The 21,706-nt window shown below is 41.4% G+C and overlaps 1 long non-coding RNA gene and 1 pseudogene across 2 annotated transcripts in view; one reads left to right on the top strand and one right to left on the bottom strand.

Annotated features, from left to right (window-relative positions):
• The window catches only part of LOC110567689 (uncharacterized), a 162,432-nt gene extending 143,280 nt beyond the window's left edge, over positions 1-19,152 (bottom strand). For both annotated transcript variants that reach the window (XR_010343066.1, XR_010343065.1), the window contains exon 1: positions 19,003-19,152. This is a non-coding gene — a long non-coding RNA (uncharacterized LOC110567689). The remainder of the gene's footprint in view (positions 1-19,002) is intronic.
• LOC135275299 (ubiquitin-conjugating enzyme E2 variant 1-like) lies at positions 2,834-3,146 on the top strand (annotated as a pseudogene).
• Positions 19,153-21,706: the final 2,554 nt, after the last annotated feature.

The raw sequence follows: 21,706 nt of genomic DNA, 5'->3' as shown, positions 1-21,706 counted from the left end.
GTAACCATTCCCCGTTTTTCAAGAAATTACTCCAATGTCAAAAAAGTATAAGAAAAAAATGATGTTTACGTTATAGATTGTGAAACAGAGTTACAAATTATACTATTTTCTTCTATAAGTACCACATAAACTTCTCTAAGCTTAAATCCAACCTTCTTGGTCAAAAACAAATTGGCAAACAGCTTTTTTCTTTTGAGACTGAATTTTGCTTTTTTTTTTTTTTTTGAGACGGAGTCTTGCTCTGTCGCCAGGCTGGAGCACAGTGGCACAGTCTTGATTCACTGCAACCTCCACCTTCTGGGTTCAAGCAATTCTTCCACCTCAGCCACCCGGGTAGCTGGGACTACAGGTGCATGCCAAACACCCAGCTAATTTTTGTATTTTTAGTAGAGACGGAGTTTCACCATGTTGGCCAGGATGGGAATTTTGCTCGTTTCCCAGACTGGAGTGCAGTGGCATGATCTCAGCTCACAGCAACCTCCACCTCCCAGGTTCAAGCAATTCTCCTGCCTCAGCCTCCCAAGTAGCTGGGACTACAGGCGCCCGCTGCCACGCCAGGCTAATTTTTTGTATTTTAGTAGAGACAGGTTTCACCGTGTTGCCCAGGCTGGTCACAAACTCTTGAGCTCAGGTCATCTACCTGCCTCAGCCTCTCAAAGTGCTGGGATTACAGGCATGAGCCACCGTACCCAGCTGGCAGACAGCTTTTTTAAAAGGTGATTAACCAGTCTTTCTGTTTATTCTGTGTATCTGCTGCAGCTATTAGCAAATTCATAAATTTCCCTAACGGAGTCATTTTTAATTCATTTCAGACCTTCACACATCACATTGATTTATCAGTCCCCACAGAGCCCACTATACTGAGCCTCATACTATGGGCCAAATGTAGACATCATTAAAAAAAGGTCCCTACTAGTGAAGGATACAATGCTAAGTGCTGCATAAGGCTAAGGAATACCCACAAAACACTTAAAATATAAAATCCAAGAGTGATAATAATCTAATATTTATTGGGCACCTTCTTTATGGCACTATCCTTGGAAAACTGTATCAAAGCTATAGGACATTAGGTGGCAGCCAAATGTATTTCATGGCTTTCAAGTTAAACTTTAACACTTCTACATGTACTGACTATTTTTGGTGTACAAAATCCAAAGATGCTTTCTAGTCATTTAAGGCCTCAAAAGCATTCTGAGTCTCCTCTCCCTCCCAAAAACCAGTAAAGGGGCAAATTAATCTTTAAATTAGCAGTACTAGTTACAATTGAGGATTTGTAAAGGACTGTACATAAATCTGTTGTACATAAACCACATTACTGAAAGGAAATCCCAGGGTTCATCCTGTCCAACCAAACCTTCCAATGCTTGAATACTTTCTATTACTATATTGTCACCAGTTTCTGTTCAGTAATATACTAAATAGGATGTCCCATAGGTATAATTTGATTTGTAACATTGTTTTTATCTACCAAAGAGATACACCGGATCCACACACTTGCTCCCTGAAACATACCAGTATCTTCCATTTCAGAGAGCTTACTTTCTGACTGCCTAGTACTCAGATAACTCAAATAATCACCATCACTTCTCTTTAAGGGAACACTCACAGTGCTCAGGAATCTTTGTTATCCTTTATTAAACTTCTGGGAAATTTTCTCTAGCAGCCTTTCTAAACTTTTTCTACTTTTAAAGACTAATTTCCAGCCGGGCGTGGTGGCTCACACCTGTAATCCCAGCACTTTGGGAGGCTGAGGCGGGCAGATCACCTGACGTTGGGAGTTCAAGACCAGCCTAACCAACATGGAGAAACCCTGTCTCTACTAAAATTACAAAATTAGCTGGGCATGGTGGTGCATGCCTGTAATCCCAGCTAGTCGGGAGACTGGGGCAGGAGAATCTCTTGAACCCAGACGGCAGAGGCTGCTGTGAGCCAAGATCACGCCATTGCCCTCCAGTGTGGGCCACAAGAGGGAAAACTCCATCTCAAAAACAAAAACAAAACAAAAAGACTAATATCCATGCCCTGAACCCTTCATTCTCAGACCATCTCAAAACAATCTCAGTGAAGCAGGAAACAAGATGAATGTCATACATCCCCAACATCTTAATTTATACCTCTCAAAATTTTCTCACCACCCATATTCTCTTATCTTGTCCTCAGTCTCAAATGACAAGATGACTTTTCTCCTGAGGCTAAAGCAGTACTTTTGGTTCAGACTCCTTACCTCCTCTCTACAACTTAGCTCTATCAATTGTTCTGTATTTCTTGTTATTTTCAACGGTTTATGCCAGGTTCCTTGCTATCAAAAACTTTTGTTTTAATAACCCTAACCTTGCTACCAACAGAATAATTATGTTTCTACTAACTGCAAAATCTTGTAACACTGGTATATATATTTCATGCTACCATTCATTAGCTATTGCTCTTTCATCTTCCTACCCTTCACTCAACTGCAAGTGCTTTCTCTAAATCTTTATAACCAAACCAATGGCCTTTTCTCAGTCCTTATTCTTGACATCCCTAGAGTATTCAACGTTGTTGACTACATCCCTACCTATATAGAATGTTCTCCTCAAACAATACTACCTATTATTCTTGTTTGTCTTGTTTCAAACCTCCCACTTCCTATACATAGGTATCCCCAGACTCTCTGTTGTTCCTGAATTAGAGTATAGAACATTTAAGTTCAGAAGCGACAGCAAAGTAAGGTGGCAGCCACCATGGGCTGGGAGAAAAAGTCCCTAGCAATTTCCCACTGCTGGAAGAACTTGAAGAAGGCCAGAAAGACGTAGGAGACAGCACAGTTAGCTGAGGTCTAGACAATGATGAAGACATGACACTTACAAGATGGACAGGGATGGTAACTGGGCCTCCAAGAACAATCTATGAAAACTGAACATACAGCCTTAAAATAGAATATGGACCTAAATACCCAGAAGCATCCCCCTTTGTAAGATTTGCAACAAATATTAATGACTGGAGTTAATAGTTCTAATGGAGTGGTGGACCCAAGAGCCGTCCAGTGCTAGCAAAATGGCAGAATTCATAGCATAAAAGTTGTCCTGCAAGAGTTTCAGCACCTAATAGTGTCTAAAGAAAATAAGAAACTCCCTCAGCCGCCTGAAGGGCGGTGTTACACCAATTAGTCGAAAGAAAAACCACAGGCCCTTCCCCTTTTCCCCCAATTCAATTTAAGCAGTCTTCATGTTCCATGGTAGTAAATTTTCTATATACATTTTGTAGACCTCAACTACTGGAAAGGAGGCTCCCAGTCAAAGGATATTTATCTTAAGATACTGTAAATGATACAAATTTTTTGCCCATCTGAAATATATAAGTTCTGCTATAGTCTTACCGACTACAGGCTTTGCCATCATGGAAGTAATTCAGTTTGGTATCTTCAAAAATAGCAAAATTTAACTAAAGACAATTTAGAACTTCAATGTCCTCTTAAGAAACTTGAGATCTCCCCAAGGTGGCTCACCTAAGCCTCTCCCCTCCCATCATTCCCCACTCTTCCTTTTTTAACAACTTAAACCTTCCCTTCAGCTCCCTTGAATCCTTTGATCTGTCCCCCTTCAAGACATGCTACCTCCTCAACCATCTATCCACCCCATCACACCTTTCCCTTCCTCAATTCCCTATAGTCACTCAAGCTTTAGGCTCCCCATTCTCCATTGGGAACTCACGAACTAGAAAGAGGCCGGATCTCTTAGGCACCCAGACAAACTTTGGAGACACCCATTAAGTAGGACACTCAGTCTCTCTTTAGTCCCTCATTCAAAATTTAGTCCACAATCTCCATAAGGTTACACATAAAAGCAAAGGAAATCTTAAAGGTCTCCTTCACAAATATTGGTGAGAAACTTCAAGCCTCATGTTGATTGGGCAGGTAACCTCAATTTACCCCATTTCCTAAAAATCACAATCTGATAAAAATGTAAAGGTGAGGGAGGACAAAAGCTAGCTCTTTTCCATAAACTACCAATGAGTTCAAACTTTCAAAGTGAGGTATGAGCTATTTATGTCTGTCTACATATGTATATATGTGTGTATAATATTTTCCCACCTACAAATGGTATTACCAATCAGATTATAAAACCCCTTAAAGGAGCTCTGTTATAATTGCTTTGAAGATAAATAAGTGCTTACAAAAATTAAATATTCCTAGGATTTCCAGAAATTAAGAAAACTAAACTCCTTATACTTTCAAAAGTATTTTTATAGAAACTAACCCAAATAATTTTAGAATCTACGTTAATGTGAGTTTAGGTAAATCTCTGGGAAATGAGACTAGATGAATATTGTTGGTTTAATAAAAACAGTTATGTCTTCTGAGTTATTGGCAGTAAGTATTAAACAAGCATACATTCTTACTCTTGCATATGTTCTTGCTAAACTTTTACAGGTTCACTGATCGAATACACAAGCATTACATCTGCATTTGCATTCAGATGAAGTGAATAATTAAATTTTATTTCAACAGTAGTTATGTTTTGTAATAAGCCAACTTGAAAAGTTTCTAAAATCTTTGGTAACTTAAAACCTTAGACTAAGTCAATTCATGGATATCCACTAAATACCTAGATCATCTCTACACAAAATAGAACACCGAAGCATAATTTCAAGTTTATAGAGTTTTTTGCCTCTTATTTTTACACTAGTGAGACACTATATCTAAGAGTCTATTAATAAACAGCCCAGGCGTGGTGGCTCACACCTGTAATTCTAGCACTTTGGGAGGCCAAGGTGGGCATACCACTTGAGCCTAGAAGTTTAAGACCAGCCTAGGCAACATGGTGAAACGCCATCTCTACTAAAAATACAAAAATTAGTTGGGCATGGTGGTATGTCCCTGTAGTACCAGCTACTCGGCAGTGTGAGACAGAAGGATGGCTTGAGACCAGGAAGTCGAGGCTGTAGTGAGCTGTGATAATGCCACTGCACTCCAGCCTCAGCAGTGATGAAAAGGACTTTTTTGTTTCTGAGATGGACTCTTGCTCTGTCACCCAGGCTGGAGTGCAGTGGTGCAATCTCTACTCACTGCAACCTCCGCGTTCTAGGTTCAAGCAATTCTCCTGCCTCAGCCTCCTGAGTAGCTAGGACTACAGGCATGTGCCACCATGCCCAGCTAATTTTTGTATTTTTAGTAGAGACAGGGTTTCAGCATGTTGGCCAGGATAGTCTCAATCTCCTGACCTCGTGATCTGCCTGCCTCGGCCTCCCAAAGTGCTGGAATTGCAGACAGGAGCCACTGCACCTGGCTGAAAAGGAAATCTTATCTGTCATCGTCAAAACCGGCTAAGTTTTTTTTTTTTTTTTTGAGACAGAGTCTTGCTCTGTCACCCAGGCTGGAGTGCAGTGGTGCAATCTCAGCTCACCGCAACCTCTGTCTCCTGGGTTCAAGTGATTCTCCTGCCTCAGCCTCCCAAGTAGCTGGGACTACAGATACCCACCACAACGCAGGGCTAATTTTTATATTTTTAGTAGACGCAAGGCTTCACCATGTTGGCCAGGCTGACCTCAAATGATCCACCCACCTCAGCCTCCCAACGTGCTGGGATAACTGGCGTGAACCACTGCACCTGGCCTGATTTTTTTTCTTCTTCTTTTTTGGAGACGGAGTTTCGCTTTGTCACCCAGGCTGTTGTGCACTGGCACGATCTCAGCTTAATACAACCTCCACCTCCCAAGTTCAAGTGATTCTCCTGCCTCAGCCTCCTGAGTAGCTGGTTTTACAGGCTCCCACCACCACGCCCAGCTAAGTTTTTTGTATTTTTAGTAGAGACAGTGTTTTGCCATGTTGGCCAGGCTGGTGGTCTCAAACTGCTGACCTCAAGTGATTAACCCTCCTCAGCCTCCCAAAGTGCAGAGATTACAGGCATGAGCCACTGTGCCTAGCCAAAGCCAGCTAAGATTTGATGGGTTTATTTGTAAGATTTTTTAAAGTGCTTATCAAATATTATAGCTATGTATAGCTAGATTTTAGTTTTCTCTGTTAAAATGACCGTTTTTCTTCAGTTATTAGTCTGCTTTTAATAAACAGGTTATTGGCCAGGCTCATGCCTGTAATCCCAGCACTTTGGGAGTCCAAGGTGGGCAGATCATGAAGTCAAGAGATCAAGATCATCCTGGCCAACAAGGCGAAACCCTGTCTCTACTAAAAGTACAAAAAAATTAGCCAGGCATGGTGGCAGGCACCTGTAATCCCAGCTGCTCAGGAGGCTGAGGCAGGAGAATCGCTTCAACCTGGGAGGCAGAGGTTGAAGTGAGCCAAGATTACACCATTGCACTCCAACCTGGGCAACAGAACGAGACACTGTCTCAAAAAAATAAAAATAAAGAGGTGATTAAAGGTTTTCCTTTGCCTTCTGAATAATCTCCCTAGAAGGCAAAGACTCTGTGTCTTACCAGAATTTCCTGTGCTTGATGCTGACTTTATCATGTCCTTAATTACTTAAAACTGTATTCACACTCTTGAAAGGGGTAAGGTTCTTTACCATCACATTACTTCCTATACATACTTTTTTCAATTTTTTTTTAAGAGACGGGGTCTCACTCTGTTGTCCAGGCAGGAGTGCAGTGGAACAATCATGGCTCACTGTAGTGGCACAATCATAGCTCATTGCAGCCTCAAACTCCGGGGCTCAAACAATCCTCCTGCCTCAGCCTCCTGAGTAGCTAGGACTAAAGGCATGTAATCCTACTCCCAGCTATTTTTTTAATTTTTGTAGAAATAGGATCCATCATGTTGCCCAGACTGGTCTCAAACTCCTGGCCTCAAGCAGTCCTCCCATCTTGGCCTCCCAAAGCACTGGGATTACAGGCATGGGCCACTGCACTGAACTAAAATCTTTTTTTTTTTTTGTCACTTTTAGTTCAATATGTAGCCAAGTATTTTTTTCCATAGTGGTCCATGATCCCATTTAATCAAATGTTCAAACCTCCTAAATGATGCCTTTTGCACCAACAACTGTCTTTTAGATTTCCTAGAAAAATCACAATTTCCTTTACCTTGTAAAAGAGAGATGTCAAAAATAATAGTTTATTTGATCAAATGTTATGGATCATATGGAAAGCACGGCCAAAGCAAAAGAGGTTTACCCTCCCTAAGTTAAATTTGTATAGGTAAAATATTATTAATATGAATATTCTGAAGTTCTATGAAGGTATAAAGCTCCTAGAAATTCATCAATGCTCTCACTGTCCATGTCTATTAATCAGAGTTCTGGTGCTGCTTTGCCTGGTATTAGACAACAGTATTATGTCATCAGTCATAATTTCAGGGATTTTTTTTTTTCTTAACGTTAACTCGGTCATAATTTGACTTACTTAATTTGAATACAAGCCAGGTGCAGTGGCTCACGTCTGTAATCCCAGCACTGGGAGGCTGAGGTGGGCAGATCACAAGGTCAGGAGATTGAGACCATCCTGGTCAACATGGTGAAATCTGTCTCTACTAAAAATGCAAAAATTAGTTGGGTGTTGTGGCAGAAGCCCATAATCCCAGCTATTTGGGAGGCCAGAGAATCGCTTGAACCCGGGAGGCGGAGGTTGCAGTGAGCCAAGTTTGTGCCACTGCACACCAGCATGGCGACAGAGCGAGACTCCGTCTCAAAAAATAAATAAATAAATAACTGAATATAGTATATTCTAGGTAGACTAATTGTTCTCAGTTAAGAATTCACATCACTTATGGAATGATATTATATAGAAGTTAAGGACCTTCTCCAGATTGCTAAGTCTTTTTCCTTGATAATCTTGATACATTCTTGATATACTCTATATATGCCTGAAATATTCATGGGACATTATGTGTTAGGATTATATGTCTTTAGATTTTTTTCCTCTGCAATGAATATATTCATCTATATTCAGAAATGACACGTACTAGCCACTCTTCTTTAAAATAAGGTTAATTGGCTGGATGCAGTGGCACACACCTGTAACCCCAGCACTTTGGGAGGTCAAGGCAGGCAGATGACCTGAGGTGAGGAGTTTGAGGCTAGCCTGGCCAACATGGTGAAACCCTGTCTCTACTGAAATTACAAAAATTAGCAGGGCATGGCACGTGCCTGCAATCCCAGCTACCTGGGAGGCTGAGGTAGAAGAATCACTGGAACCCAGGAGACAGAGGTTGCAGTGAGCCAAGTGTGCCAATAAACTCCAGTCTAGGTGACACAGCGAGCCTCTGTCTCAAAAAAAATAATAAGAAGAAAATAAAATAAGGTTAATTATTATGCTTATACATATGCTTTTGTCTAACACTTTTTTGGATTGATTTTATTTTGGCTTGCGTGCCACAAAAATCAACCTTCCTTGTCAATTTCATTATTTTTTATAACAAATTTTCATAAGATCTTTCACTTTTAAGATTATCAGTAATAGGTTAATCATCACCGTTTCAAGTCTTTTGTCATCTACAGATAGTTTTCTGCTTTACTCTGATGCATCCCTGAAAGCACTTACAAATCAGCTATAGGCCAGAGTGCACTTGTCTTCAATAAAAAGGACTACAGGCAAGGCATGGTGGCTCACGCCTGTAATCCCAATACTTTGGCAAGCTGAGGTGGGCATATCACTCAAGCCCAGGAGTTTGAGACCAGCCTGGACAACTTGGCAAAACCCCTTCTCTACAAAAAAAATACAAAATTAGTCAGGCGTGGTAGCGCGCACCTGCGGTCGTAGCTACTAGGGAGGCTGAGATGGAAGAATGGCTTGAGCCCAGAAGGTCAAGACTGCAGAGAGCCAAGATTGTGCCACTGCACTCCAGCCTGGTGACAGAGTGAGATTCTATCTCAAATAATAGTAAGAAGAAGAATAAGAAAGAAAGAAAAAAGAAAAATGACTATGCCAGGTAACCTCAACACAGGCTTCTGATGGCATCGCTCAAATAACCCTGAGACCACACCAGTGGACTGAGTCAGGATTTCCAAACAACTAGTAGAGAAATAGATGGGTTCATGAGACTGCTAACACAGAACCAGCAAAACAAGAATTAATTACATAGGACTAAATAAACTGATGAAGGATGATTATGGGTTTCATTTAAAATACTGCTGATGCTTTCGTGTCCTATTTTCTGAATATAAAGACCCCTTTCTCATTTTTCTGAAGCTATCTATAACTTCCAACAATGTAAGCAGACTATGCTTTTGTAAACCAAAATAAACACTTATTTTTTTTCTCCCCTGCTTACTCTCCAGAATTCAAAAACTCTTGAGTATTTTTATTTTCATGGCAATACAGTTATTTGCAAAGGTTCAATGAGTTGGCCTCCTAGCTGGAAACATTACTTAGGCAATCAAGGCTTTGACTGGAATGCCACATTTATGTTCATTTAGTCAGATATGACCAGACATTTTTAAGTAACACAGTTGACTTTATAAACCAATGCTTACAGTCCTCTTAGGAAAACTGGCCTGGTAACTGGTTTACAGCGTTCCTACCCTGGCAAGTGAATTATGCAAGTTCACTTCCTGGGAGGCTCAAAAGTCCTAGAATCTTTTGGGAACTTCAAGACTGGAATTCACCCAAATTTATAGGTATTGCAAGTGAAACCTGATGGTCAGTTCTTGACTTACCTTAAGAGACAATTTAAACTCCAATCAGGTTCCTCAAAAAAACTTCCAGCAAGGCAATATTAAAAGACTTATTATATGATAAAGTACTATTATTGCTATGCCTATGTAAATATAAATAATCAGGCCAAATCTAATGAGATCAACTTCTCCATGACTCTTATTCCATTGTCAACAGTAACTGATTTTGTTTTAACCAACAGAAGGACTGACCAGTGCTCATCCCAACTGCCCATTACTTACTCATTGACTTGGCTTGAATAAACTTTAGTCAGGATTCGCTTCTCCCCACAAATCCCTAAACTTTGGCTTGCCCTAAGCTTATGAAAGTAGATGCACAACTTCTTCCATCATTCTGACCATCAGCTGACTGCAGGAAAAAAAATGCTTTCCAGTTAAATAGTCCTGATCATGCAATCTGCTCTCCCCTACCTATTTGGCCCCACTCCCACAAAGTTCCCGGAAGCCCTGCTTACTTCTCCTATTAACAAAAGAAAAGCCTTTTTTGGTTTGATTTTGAAATGTGTTGCAGATCCTGTGGTAAGCACATCCTTTTACTGCAAAAATTCTCACGCCCATAATCCAAGGCGGGCAGATCACTTGAGGTCAGGAGTTCAAGACGAACATGACCAACACGGCCTAAACCCTGTCTCTACTAAAAATACAAAAATTAGCCAGCATGGTAGCACATACCTGTAGTCCAAGCTACTCAGGAGGATGAGGCATGAGAATCATTTGAACCCAGGAGGTGGAGGTTGCAGTGAGCAGAGACTGTGCCACTGCACTCTTGCATGGATGATGAAGCAAGACTATTTAAAAAAAAAAAAAAAAGGTATTTTTTAATATATATTTCAGAAACTTCAAAAGCTGAGATTTCAGAAATAATTTCTCAAGGTAAAGACTCCAATAATCAAACCCACACTCATTTAAAAGGATTTAATATATCCATACAATGGAATATTATTCAGCCATTAAAAGGAATGAGTACTGACACATGCAACAACATGAACAAACCTTGAAAGTGTGCTAAGTGAAAGACGCTAGACACGAAAGGCCACATATTTTATTCCATTTATATGAAATACCCAGAGTATATACTCAGGTAAATCCATAGAGACAGAAAGTAAATTCATGGTTACAGGAGGATGAGAGAAGGGAGAAATAGGAAGTGTATGGGTTTTGAGGGAGCTAGGGGGAGGGGCAGGTAATAATCATTCTGGAATGAGATAGTGGTGATGTTGTACAACCCTGTGAGTATACCAAAAGCCACTGAATTAGACACTGTAAAATGGAGATTTTTTTACTGTATGTGAATTATATCTCCAAAAAACTTTGTTTAAAAAAACATTTGATAGAAGGGGCTTAATGAAAAAAAAAAGAAAAGAAAGAAAAAAGTACTTGAGGCTAGGCATGGGGGTTAATTCCTGTAATCCCAGCACTTTGGGAAACCAAGGTGGGAGGATCACTTGAGCCCAGGAATTCGAGACCAGTCTGAGCAACATAGTGAGACCCTCTCTACAAAAAAAAATTAAAAATTAGCCAGGTGTGGTAGCACGTGCCTATAGTCCCAGCTACTCAGGAAGCTGAGACAGAAGTATCGCCTGAGCCCAGAAGGTCAAGGCTGCAGTGAGCTGTGATAGCATCACACCACACTCCAGCCTAGATAACACAGTAAGACCCTGTCTCAAAAAAAAAAAAAACTAATTATATTAATTATTAATGCAATAGCTATATCATAAAATCAGAAAACATTACATAATCCACACTTCGAATTCAATCTCAGATATGAACATGCTGGTTTTTTTAGTAGTCTACTTAACATATCTAATCCATGCTGAGAAATCTTTGTTTATTTATTTATTTATTTAGAAAGGGTCTTGCTCTGTCACCCAGGATGGAGTGCAGTGGCACAATCATGGCTCACTGAAGCCTTGAATTCCTAGGCTCAAGTGATCCTCCTGCCTCAGCCTCCGAAGCAGCTGGAACTACAGGCATGTGCCACTGTGACCAGCTAATTTTTAAATTTTTTTTACAGAGATGAAGGTCTTGTTATGTCCCAGGCTGGACTTGAACTCCTGACTTCAAGTGATCCTCTCCCCTTGGCCTCCCAAACTGATGGGATTACAGATGTGAACCATCATGACCCAACCTAAGAAATCTTTGTAATAGTTACAAATTTATAATTTAACTATATCTAATGAATGACTGAGACAAAACACAAAATGACGTTCCAAATAAACGTCATAAAAATTCACATCTTTTTGTATTACTTTAAATGTAAAATTTACAGTGCTCAATATGTGTAAACCTCTGGTATGTGGTGGCATATAAAAGGGAAAAACATCTATTATTGAGAAACTTTTCATCAAAGAGCTATTTCTGCATTAGCATAAATCTAGGTTTACATTTAGACAAAGACATTTGTCTTTATTTGTATTATAAAGACAAGATAATGTGTAGCTAAGAATTCATGGTAAGTTCACTTGTCACCTCTCAGACTTGCAAAATATAGTATCTTTAAACTGGATATATGAATATATAGTACTTAAATTATACCTACCAATAAAGCTAGTCAATAATGAGGAAGACTCCTATCCCTGTAATCCTTTACTTGTAGTTTGGGTCTAGTAGTGATAAAACAATGACTAAAACCATTAGAGAAAACGGCTTCCTGATCACACATACATAATTTGATAAAGGTGGGTTTTCAATATTTGGGTGACTATTTTCCAGGGGAAAAAATGAAGGCCATGTGCAGCAGCTCATGCCTATAATCTCAGCACTTTGGGAGGCCAAAGCAGGTGGATCACCTAAGGTCAGGAGTTCAAGACCAGCCTGGCCAACATGGTGAAATCTCATCTCTACTAAAAATACAAAACTTAGCTGCGCGTGGTAGCAGGTGCCTATAATCCCAGCTACTGGAGAGGCTGAGGCAGGAGAATCGCTTGAACCCAGGAAGCAGAGGTTGCAGTAAACCAAGATCATGCCACTGCACTCCAGCCTGGGTGACAGAGCAAGACTCCATCTCAAAAAAAAAAAAAGAAGACTACCGCTGGTCATGTTATTTTTATTGAGAATCTCATCAATAACTTTAGGCCTGCTGTTAATTAATAACTTAATTAATTTAGGGTTTTTTTGCCTAAAAATATAATTTCATTTTGCATCTCCAGTCTCCTCCTGAAATTAGTTCCAAAATATTTAAGCACTTATACATGGCCCTTCCAAGTAAATCACAGAAACTAAAACAAGTTGTGTTACCACTAAAAGGATCACAGCATCAAGGTAACAATAATTTTCACCAAAGAATCCAAGCACATTTTAATATCTTCTAGCCTCACATCCGAACAGCTTGAACCTTTTGTGAGAATACTCACTCCCATAAATAACACAAAGAGCTTGAGAAACAAAAGGATAGGTTAATAATACCAAATAACCCTGTTTCCTTGTATTTATGTACTGACAAATCGTTTTCGCTTTTTTGTTCGTTTGTTTTTGAGACAGTCTTGCTCTGTCGCCAGACAGGAGTGCAGTGGCATAACCTTGGCTCACTGCAACCTCCGCCTCCCGGGTTGAAGCGATTCTCCTGCTTCAGTCTCCCGAGTAGCTGGGACCACAGGTGTGTACCACCACACATGGCTAATTTTTTATATTTTAGTAGAGTCAGGGTTCCACCATGTTGGCCTGGATGCTCTCAATTTCCTGACCTCATGATCTGCCCAGCTTGGCTTCCCAAAGTGCTGGGATTACAGGCGTGAGCCACCGAGCCCAGCTGAAAAATTGTGTTTTAAGATAAATAATTTTAAGAGCAAACAGCCTGTTTTTAGGTTGCCTGGTTGTATATTTGACTAAATTTCAACGTTATTCATATAAAATAGTGTTTTATTCACTGAAGTGAGGCTTACTTTACAGAAGATAAACACCCTTATACAACATGTAAAGCAGAAATTCAGTATAGATAGCATCAACCCACCTTGCATAAAGAAATCTACCAACTGAATTACTGCAAACAAATAATGCAATTTCGCAATTAGATGTTTTGATGAAATTATTTTGCCCATACTTAACCCTTTAATAAGTAAATAAGTATCACAATCATGAACTATTCTCAAGCTTATTTATAAACATCATCACCTAAAATAGAGTTAAGGTTGCAATCCTTTAGAAAATAAATATAGCAAGTAATTGCTATTCTGTTTTATATCAAATAAAACCAAAACTGTCACAAGTAAAAGTCTTTCATGGAGCTTTTATTTCAGTTGCAGAAGAATCAAAAAAATTCCAAAACCACTGGCCTAAAACTATCAACTGCCAAAAACAGCGCCCAGGACATAGCAGACACTTAAAATGTTTTACCAGTCTTTCCAGGACATTGTTTCTTTTAATTTGGCCATGTTAATAATAGCCACCATTTATTCAATGTCTACTATTGACTGTACACTATACTATCCCTTCACAAACATTTCATGAGTTCTCACAGAGAAGTCTTGTAAGTTATATCCCCACCTAACAGGAGAGGAAATTAAGCCTAAGTAACTTGTTCAAAGGAACACAGATTGGCAGATGAGTTTAACTTGGCCCGTGTGACAACAAGCCATGCCTTTCTGCTATAATACCTTCTATATAATCTTCTCTAAGTATAAACTTTCAACAGAATTTCTATGATGAAAATGATCTTTCTCAGAGTAGTAACCCATGGCCTAAATAGCACTAAAACGTTGTTTTTCCAATATGTTCAAAATATTTAAACAAAAAATATACGTTCTCATAAAATATTTTCCATTAATATATCCCTTCCCAGAATCTCCTTTGATATTTAAAACAGCCCTTTCTGACAGCCAAAGCATATATAAGGACACAGTAGTTCGGTCCAGCAAATGGAAAAACCTCCAATTAAAGCAAAGGAAAAAAATCTCTTAAAAATGGAACCAAAGGAAATCACTATTAGCCCTTCTGATAACAACGAGCCAAAACCTTAAAATTTAATAACCAGACAAATTATTATCTAGCCAAATGGGCAAACCTGAAGCTAGGTAAGTAAATAGGGATGAAAATATCAAGCTATATGAAATTGTCATCAAATATCAATGTAATACCTGGCAAGTTTGGAAAATAAAAGATTAAAGTTAAAACCGGTCTCTTTACCTCAGGACTTTCCAGAACCCTTAATGTGTTAACATGAATTCTAATCTCCAAATAAAATGCACAAACATTATTCAAGGTTACACAGCTAGCTAATGGCAAATTTAGAACCATAACTTAATTCTTCTGATTCCCACTCCAAAATTTGTTCTACTTCCCCAAGACTTGATAATATCTGATCTTAAAGGAAGAAACTTTGCAAGCATCACTTCTACAGAAATACAAGATGGGAAACATTAGTGGATTGTTCCAACTGAAATATTTACCACCACCCCGCTAAAACAAAAAAAAAAGTAGCTAATAATTTTTACATAAATAGTCTCTTCAAAAAAAGCTAAGAAGGCCTGGAGCAGTGGTCACGCCTGTAATCCCAACACTTTGGGAGGCCAAGGTGGGTGGATCACCTGAGGTTAGGAGTTTGAGACCAGCCTGACCAACATGGTGAAATCCTTTCTCTACTAAAAATATAAAAATTAGCTGGCGTGGTTGTGTGGTACCAGCTCCTCAGGAGGCTGAGGCAGGAGAATCACTTGAACCCAGGAGGCAGAGGTTGCAGTGAGCTGAGATTGTGCCATTGCACTCCAGCCTGGGAGACAGGGCAAGACACCGTCTCAAAAAAAAAAAAAATTAGTCGGGCATGGCGGCAGGCGTCTGTAGTCCCAGCTACTCAGGAGGCTGAGACAGGAGAACTGCTTGAACCCAGGAGACGGAGATTGCAGTGAGCCGAGATCACGCCACTGCACTTCAGCCTTAGAGGCAGAGAAAGACTCCATCTCAAAAAAAAGAAAAAAAAAAGCTAAGAAATAGTATTTCACAGATTATACAAACCAATGGTATTCCAAAACCTGTATTCTTATCAAAAATACTTCCTGTAGAAAACCAGATACTATTTTTTCTAATCAGTACATGACGGAACTAAGAGAATGGTAAGGATGGCAACCTAAACTGTGAGGCTCATCAGATTATGGACCACATTTGTTTTACTCACCACCAGTACCAGAAGCTGATATACAGATGGTATTCCATACATATTTGTTAACAGAATGAATAACTCCCTGCCCCATCTTTAATTAACTTATCTTTATTAAATTACAATATCTCTGAATCTTGAGTTTCCCCACTTACAAATGAAGTGGTGAGACTCAAATAATCAAGATCCCTTTCATTTTTAAGAATGTGTGAATCTGCACCTGTAATCCCAGAACTTTGGGAGGCAGAGGTGGGAGGATCGCTTGAGCCCAGTTCAAGACCATCCTGGGCAACATAGTGAGACCCTGGCTCTATAAAAATTTAAAAATTAGCTGGATGTTATAGTACACAACTGTGGTCCCAGCTACTTGGGAAGCTAAGGTGGGAGGATCATCTGAGCCCAGGAGGCCCAGGCTGCAGTGAGCAATGATCATGCCACTGCACTCCAGCCTAAGCAACACAGCAAGACCCTATCAAAATAAAAAAGAGTTTATGAATCTGGCCAAGCATGGTGGCTCGCACCTGTAATCCCAGTACTTTGAGAGGATCACTTGAGGCCAGGAGTTGGAGACCAGCCTGGCCAAATATTAAGACACCCTCACATCACCCCCATATCTACAAAAACTTTGGGGCATAATGGCAGGTGCCTATAGTTCAGAGCTTTGGGAGGATGAAGCAGGAGGATCACTTAAGCACAAGACTTTTGAGGCTGCAATGAGCTGTGATCACACCACTGCACCCCAGCCTGAGTGAAGCAAAACCTTGTCTCTTTAAAAAAAAAAAAGTGTGAATGTTATATAAATTAAATCTCAAATCCTGAAAGCATTTAAAGATATGTCCCTGAACAAGCAAAAAGTATAACAAAAGTAACATTAGCAAGGTACTTTATATTATTTCATTTAAAATACCCAGTAACCCTGTAAACTAGTCAAGTATCATTGTCGACATTTTACCAGTAAAGAAACTGAGACCTAGAGAAGTGGACTAGACCAGAACCACAAAGTTATGAAGTTGTGACGCTTGAGCTTTAAATCCAAGATTTTAGTGTTGAAATTCCCAAATCTTTCCTTTATATCTTGTCACATCATGACAGAGATAAGCAGGAAGCACTAACAGTATTGCCTGGCTTTCAGCTATTGATTCAGCAGGGCTACGGGACAGACAGTCTCCCCCAAACTCTCAGATACCCCACATCACACCAACCCAATGTTAAAGATCCAATTATTTGTGGGTAAAAAATGATCTAAATGCAACAAATCAATCAGATTTTTCTCTTTAGAGCCCAAGGTTGACTAAACATTATTACTATAACAGAGGATGACATTCTCAAAGAATGAATTCTAAGTTATAAACAAAAATCTTCTACATCAAAAGACAGTTTTACTTCAAATTACATGTAGTCACAGCTAAGTACAGTACTGTTACATATTAATAGACCACCTTACACCATTATTTTGCCACATTTAAAACGGGAGCTCCACTTCTGAAAACTCTGCTAAAGGAAATAAGACAATTTCAACTATTACCTCTTCCAGGTCTTGTTACATAATGTCATATTTCAAAACATATCACTACAAGTGCAACCTATGTAAATTCCAATAATGAACAAACCCAGCTCTGGTCTCAAAGCTGGTGTTAAAACAAACAAACAGCATTTACATCACATACTTCTTCTCCAAGAAATACAACTAGGCAACCAGAAACATCCCAAGTTAGAAGTTTCCCCACGACTCTAACCAATCAGCTGGTTCTCATATTTGTCGACCCTATTAACCTTGTCTTAAAATATATACATATTCTTATGTCAAATATAGTTGTTTCTAACAGCTATAGCAAAACCCCTTTCAATGGAGTATAACATAAAATAAGTATATACTTATTAAACCTCTCCAGTACATAACACTCCACTGAATTTTCTGCCACAGAAATCTAATGAGCACTACCTTTTCTGGGGTTTACATGTGGGGAAAATTTGTAATATGCTTAGAGTATCAAGTATAATAGAACATGCAAACACAATGCTGCACTACTACAGAGTAACTGAAGAACATATTTCTCCTTCTCAAAAAAAAGTCAATCATTCTCATCCAAAATACATGTACACAGTACACACAAAAATATACACCTGTCATACATTATTAGTTACTATCGCGTTCTGTAAACTTAGTCTGTTTTGGAGGACTTAACAAAAGTTTAGCTTGTTAATACCTAAAAATCTCCAGACCAGCGGTCCCACACCTGAAAAGAACTTATCATGAACGCCAGTGAGAATTTTAACAAACCAAAACTACAAGCCACTGCATGAAGCAGTACTTAGATTCCTCTGCTGGTAAATGCTCCACAGCATCACAGCCATCTCAAGTTCAACACTAAGTAGTTTGAGAAGAGCTTCCGACGGGCCGGTCAAAAATCTTTGCGAACTGTCACAAAACAAAAGTCACAAAACGTGCCAGCTTTGCAGCCAATTCAAAACATCCTAGTACCATCGAATTCCGGCGATTCCCAGAGCAAATTATCTAGAATAGCCTATGCAATTTACCAAAATGCCAAGCAGTCCCCAGGAGTGTAGAGCAAATGATCATTTTGGTCCCAGGACCGGCTCCTCTTCACACGAGGATGAATTTCCTACTTAGTGCCAACTGTACACTTGCATACTCCGAAAATAGGGGCAAGCCGTGAACACCAGAGGTTACAAGGGCAGTGTTTCTATTTTATTATGGGCTGAAGCTCAGAAGGTTCCCAATGCTGAAACGCTCGACCTATAACCCAAAAGTCACTGCGATCTCACCCAGGATCATTATATCCCAAACGGAAGCCAATTATTACCTGTAACAAGGCCTGGAAAAAACAGAGGACTTTAAAAGTTCACCTAACAAACACCGAAATGGGGTGGGGGGTGGCGGATGGGGGGAGGACTTCGAGAGAGAAGGCCAACCTTAAAGCATCTCGGGCTCAAACATTTTAAAAGCCAAAATACGTACAAAGACCCCAGGCAGAGAGACGCACACAGACACTCAGTCGTCCCGACAGAATGGGGTGCCAGGTGTTCCGTAAGACCAGCCGTCGGGATCGAGGCTCCGATGTGTCCCGGGAAGGTCTGGGAAGCCAGGCCAGGTCCGCCTTGTGGCCGGGCGGTGCGCGCAGCCCCTGCTCCCGGGCCCCTTTCTCTCTCCCCCTCCCCACGACCAGGCCTCTCCCCGCTCTTCTCCCCTTCTCCCTCCCTCTGTCCCTCACCTCCCCTCCCCCCCAGACACACAAAACAAGGCCACCTCCCCCCGAACCCCACCAACTTTCCAGTGCCCCCTCTTCCCACCTCTCAGGAGCACACAGAAGCTGCAGGCCAGGAAGCTCCTCAGGACGGCCCCCATCTTCCCTTCTCGCGTTCTCTTCTCTCACCGGCGAGGGGCGGCAAAAAGACGGGGAGGCGAGGAGCCGGGGCGGCCGCCGCAGCGGCAGGGCTGCACGCTCATGCTTCCCAGCTTCCCAGCCAGAGAAGAAAGAAGGGCACATCAAGGCTCCGCGCGCGCCGCCGCCGCCCTCTCTACCGCGTCGCTCGGCCCCAGGCTCGCGCGACTCCCGCGTCTGCTTCCATCCCGCCGCCTCCTGCCCCGGCGCCCCGCTTCCCCGGCGCCCCGCTTCCCCGGCGCCCCGCTTCCCCCGCGCAGCTCCTCATTCAGCCTCTGACTTGCGCAGCGACGCAGGGATACGGGCCTCCTAGGGTCGAAGCAAAGACGTGTCCCTGTGCACGGCGAGCCCTGGCGCTGCCCCCTGTACGGCTGGGGAAAGGAGTCGGCAGGTGCACCGTGCACGGCCTCTGCGTAAGACCCCGGGAGAGGTGCTGGGCTAGCAGAGGCGAGCCGGCGAGGGAAGGCCTCCTCCCGGCGGCGCATTCCAGCGGGATTCTCTCCCGGACCGGCCGCCTCGGCCCTCCCCGCGGAGGGCGTGAGGCGGTAACGAACGTTGGAGCCGGTAACGAACAACACTGGAGCCGGTAACGAACAACATTGGAGCCGGCAACGAACATTGGAGCAGGCGTGGTCGGGACCACTTTCTGCGACTCGGCCAGGCAGCCGTCTGCCCCGTGTTTGTGCGGCCGCCGTCGGCAGGGTCAGGTTGCGCGCTGGGCTCGCGACCCCAGCCACCTGTGACGACCCCTCCGCGGTGCACGCGAGGGGAGCCCCAGCGCATCCCGTTGCGGCAAGATCAGCTCCGTCTTCAGGGTTGGAAACCGGTTTCAGCATCCTCTTTTTTGGGGTGGAGGAGTTCTTGAACGCTGGTTACACTGGCTTTCAACGTGGATCTGTTGAAGGATGTTAAAACGCCAATTCAAAACTGAGATTGTTATTTCTCTCCTGCCTTCCCAGAAGTACAAACTGCCCCCAGAATTAAGCCCGACAAAAATTATCTTGGTGTGGTGGCATATACCTGTAGTCCCAGGGAGGCTGAGGCAGAAGAATTGCTTGAACCCAGGAGGCAGAGGTTGCAGTGAGCTGAGATCGCGCCACTGCACACCAGCCTGGGCGACAGAGCGAGACTCCATCTCTAAATAAATAAATGATGTGGCTGAACATTGAAGTATTGGCAGCAACACAGAGCTAATTTGCAAAGACCTCATAATACTCTTTTTTTCCTCTAGGAGTTTAAGAAAATCTTTAATAAATCATTAGCTATTACGCTAAAAAAACAGATACCACACAATTCAAAGAATTGTATAAAATAGTTTAGAAAAGTCACTAAACAAACAACTAAAACCTACAGTGAGCAACAACAAATCCTGGGACAGGGAGAATTTTATTACCAGAGTTACCACATCATTATATTCAAAATGACTTTTCAAGAAAAAATTATGAGGCATGCAAAAAACAATGAACTGTGCTCTGTTCATAGGAAAAAAAATGAACAAAAACAGTCCTTGAGGAAGCATAGGCATTGGACTTAATGGACAAAGACTTCAAATCAACTGTCTTAAATATGCTCAAAGAACTAAATGAAGCCGGCCAGAGTGGTGGCTCACACCTGTAATCCCAGCACTTTGAAAGGCTGAGGCAGGTAGATTACCTGAGGTCAGGAGTTCGAGACCAGCCTGAGCAATATGGTGAAACCCCATCTCTACTAAAAATACAAAAATTAGCCATGTGTTGTGGCATGCACCTGTAGTCCCAGCTACTCAGGAGGCTGAGACAGGAGAATTGCTTGAACCCAGGAGGCAGAGGTTGCACTGAGCCAAGATCACGCTACTGCACTCCAGCCTGGCAACGGAGCGAGACTCCATCAAAAAAAAAAAAAAAAAAAAAAGAACTAAAGGAAGCCATGGACAAAGAACCAAAGGAAACCAGGAGAACAGCGTCTCGACAAATAGAAAATATCAATAAAAACAGAAAAATTATTTAAAGGAACCAAATAGAAATTCTGAAGCTAAAAAGTATAGTAAGTGAGATTAAAAATTCACTAGACATAGTCGACAGCAGATTTAAGCAGGCAGAAGAATCAGAAAACTAAAGATAGGTCAATTGAAATCACCCAGTCTAAGAAGCAGAAAGAAAAAGAATGAAGAAAAGTGAACAGACACTAAGAGAGTTGTGGGACGCCATCAAGTATATCAATATCTGCATAATAGAAATCCCAGAAGGAGAAAGGAGGAGAAAGAATACTTGAAAAAAGAATAGTTTAAAACTTCCCAAATTTTTTTTTGAGACAGTCACATACTCTGTCACTCAGGCTTGAGTGTACTGGCACGATCTTAGCTCACTGCAACTTCCACCTTCCAGATTCAAGCTACTCTCATGCCTCAGCCTCCTGAATAGCTGGGATTACAAGTGCATGCCACCACACCTGGCTAATTTTTGTATTTTAAGTAGAGACAAGGTTTCACCATGTTGGCCAGGCTGGTCTTGAACTCCTGACCTCAAGTGATCCACCTGCCTTGGCCTCCCAAATTGTTGGGGTTACATGTGTGAGCCACTGTGCCCAGTCAACTTCCTAAATTAATAAAATATATGAATATCTAAGAAGCTTAA

Source organism: Aotus nancymaae, unplaced genomic scaffold (assembly GCF_030222135.1).
Source record: "Aotus nancymaae isolate 86718 unplaced genomic scaffold, 86718_ANA_hifiasm-v0.15.2.pri h1tg000016l, whole genome shotgun sequence".
Lineage (NCBI taxonomy): Eukaryota > Metazoa > Chordata > Mammalia > Primates > Aotidae > Aotus > Aotus nancymaae.
Note: the sequence above shows the minus strand (reverse complement) of the source record. Positions and strands in the feature narration are given on the sequence as shown.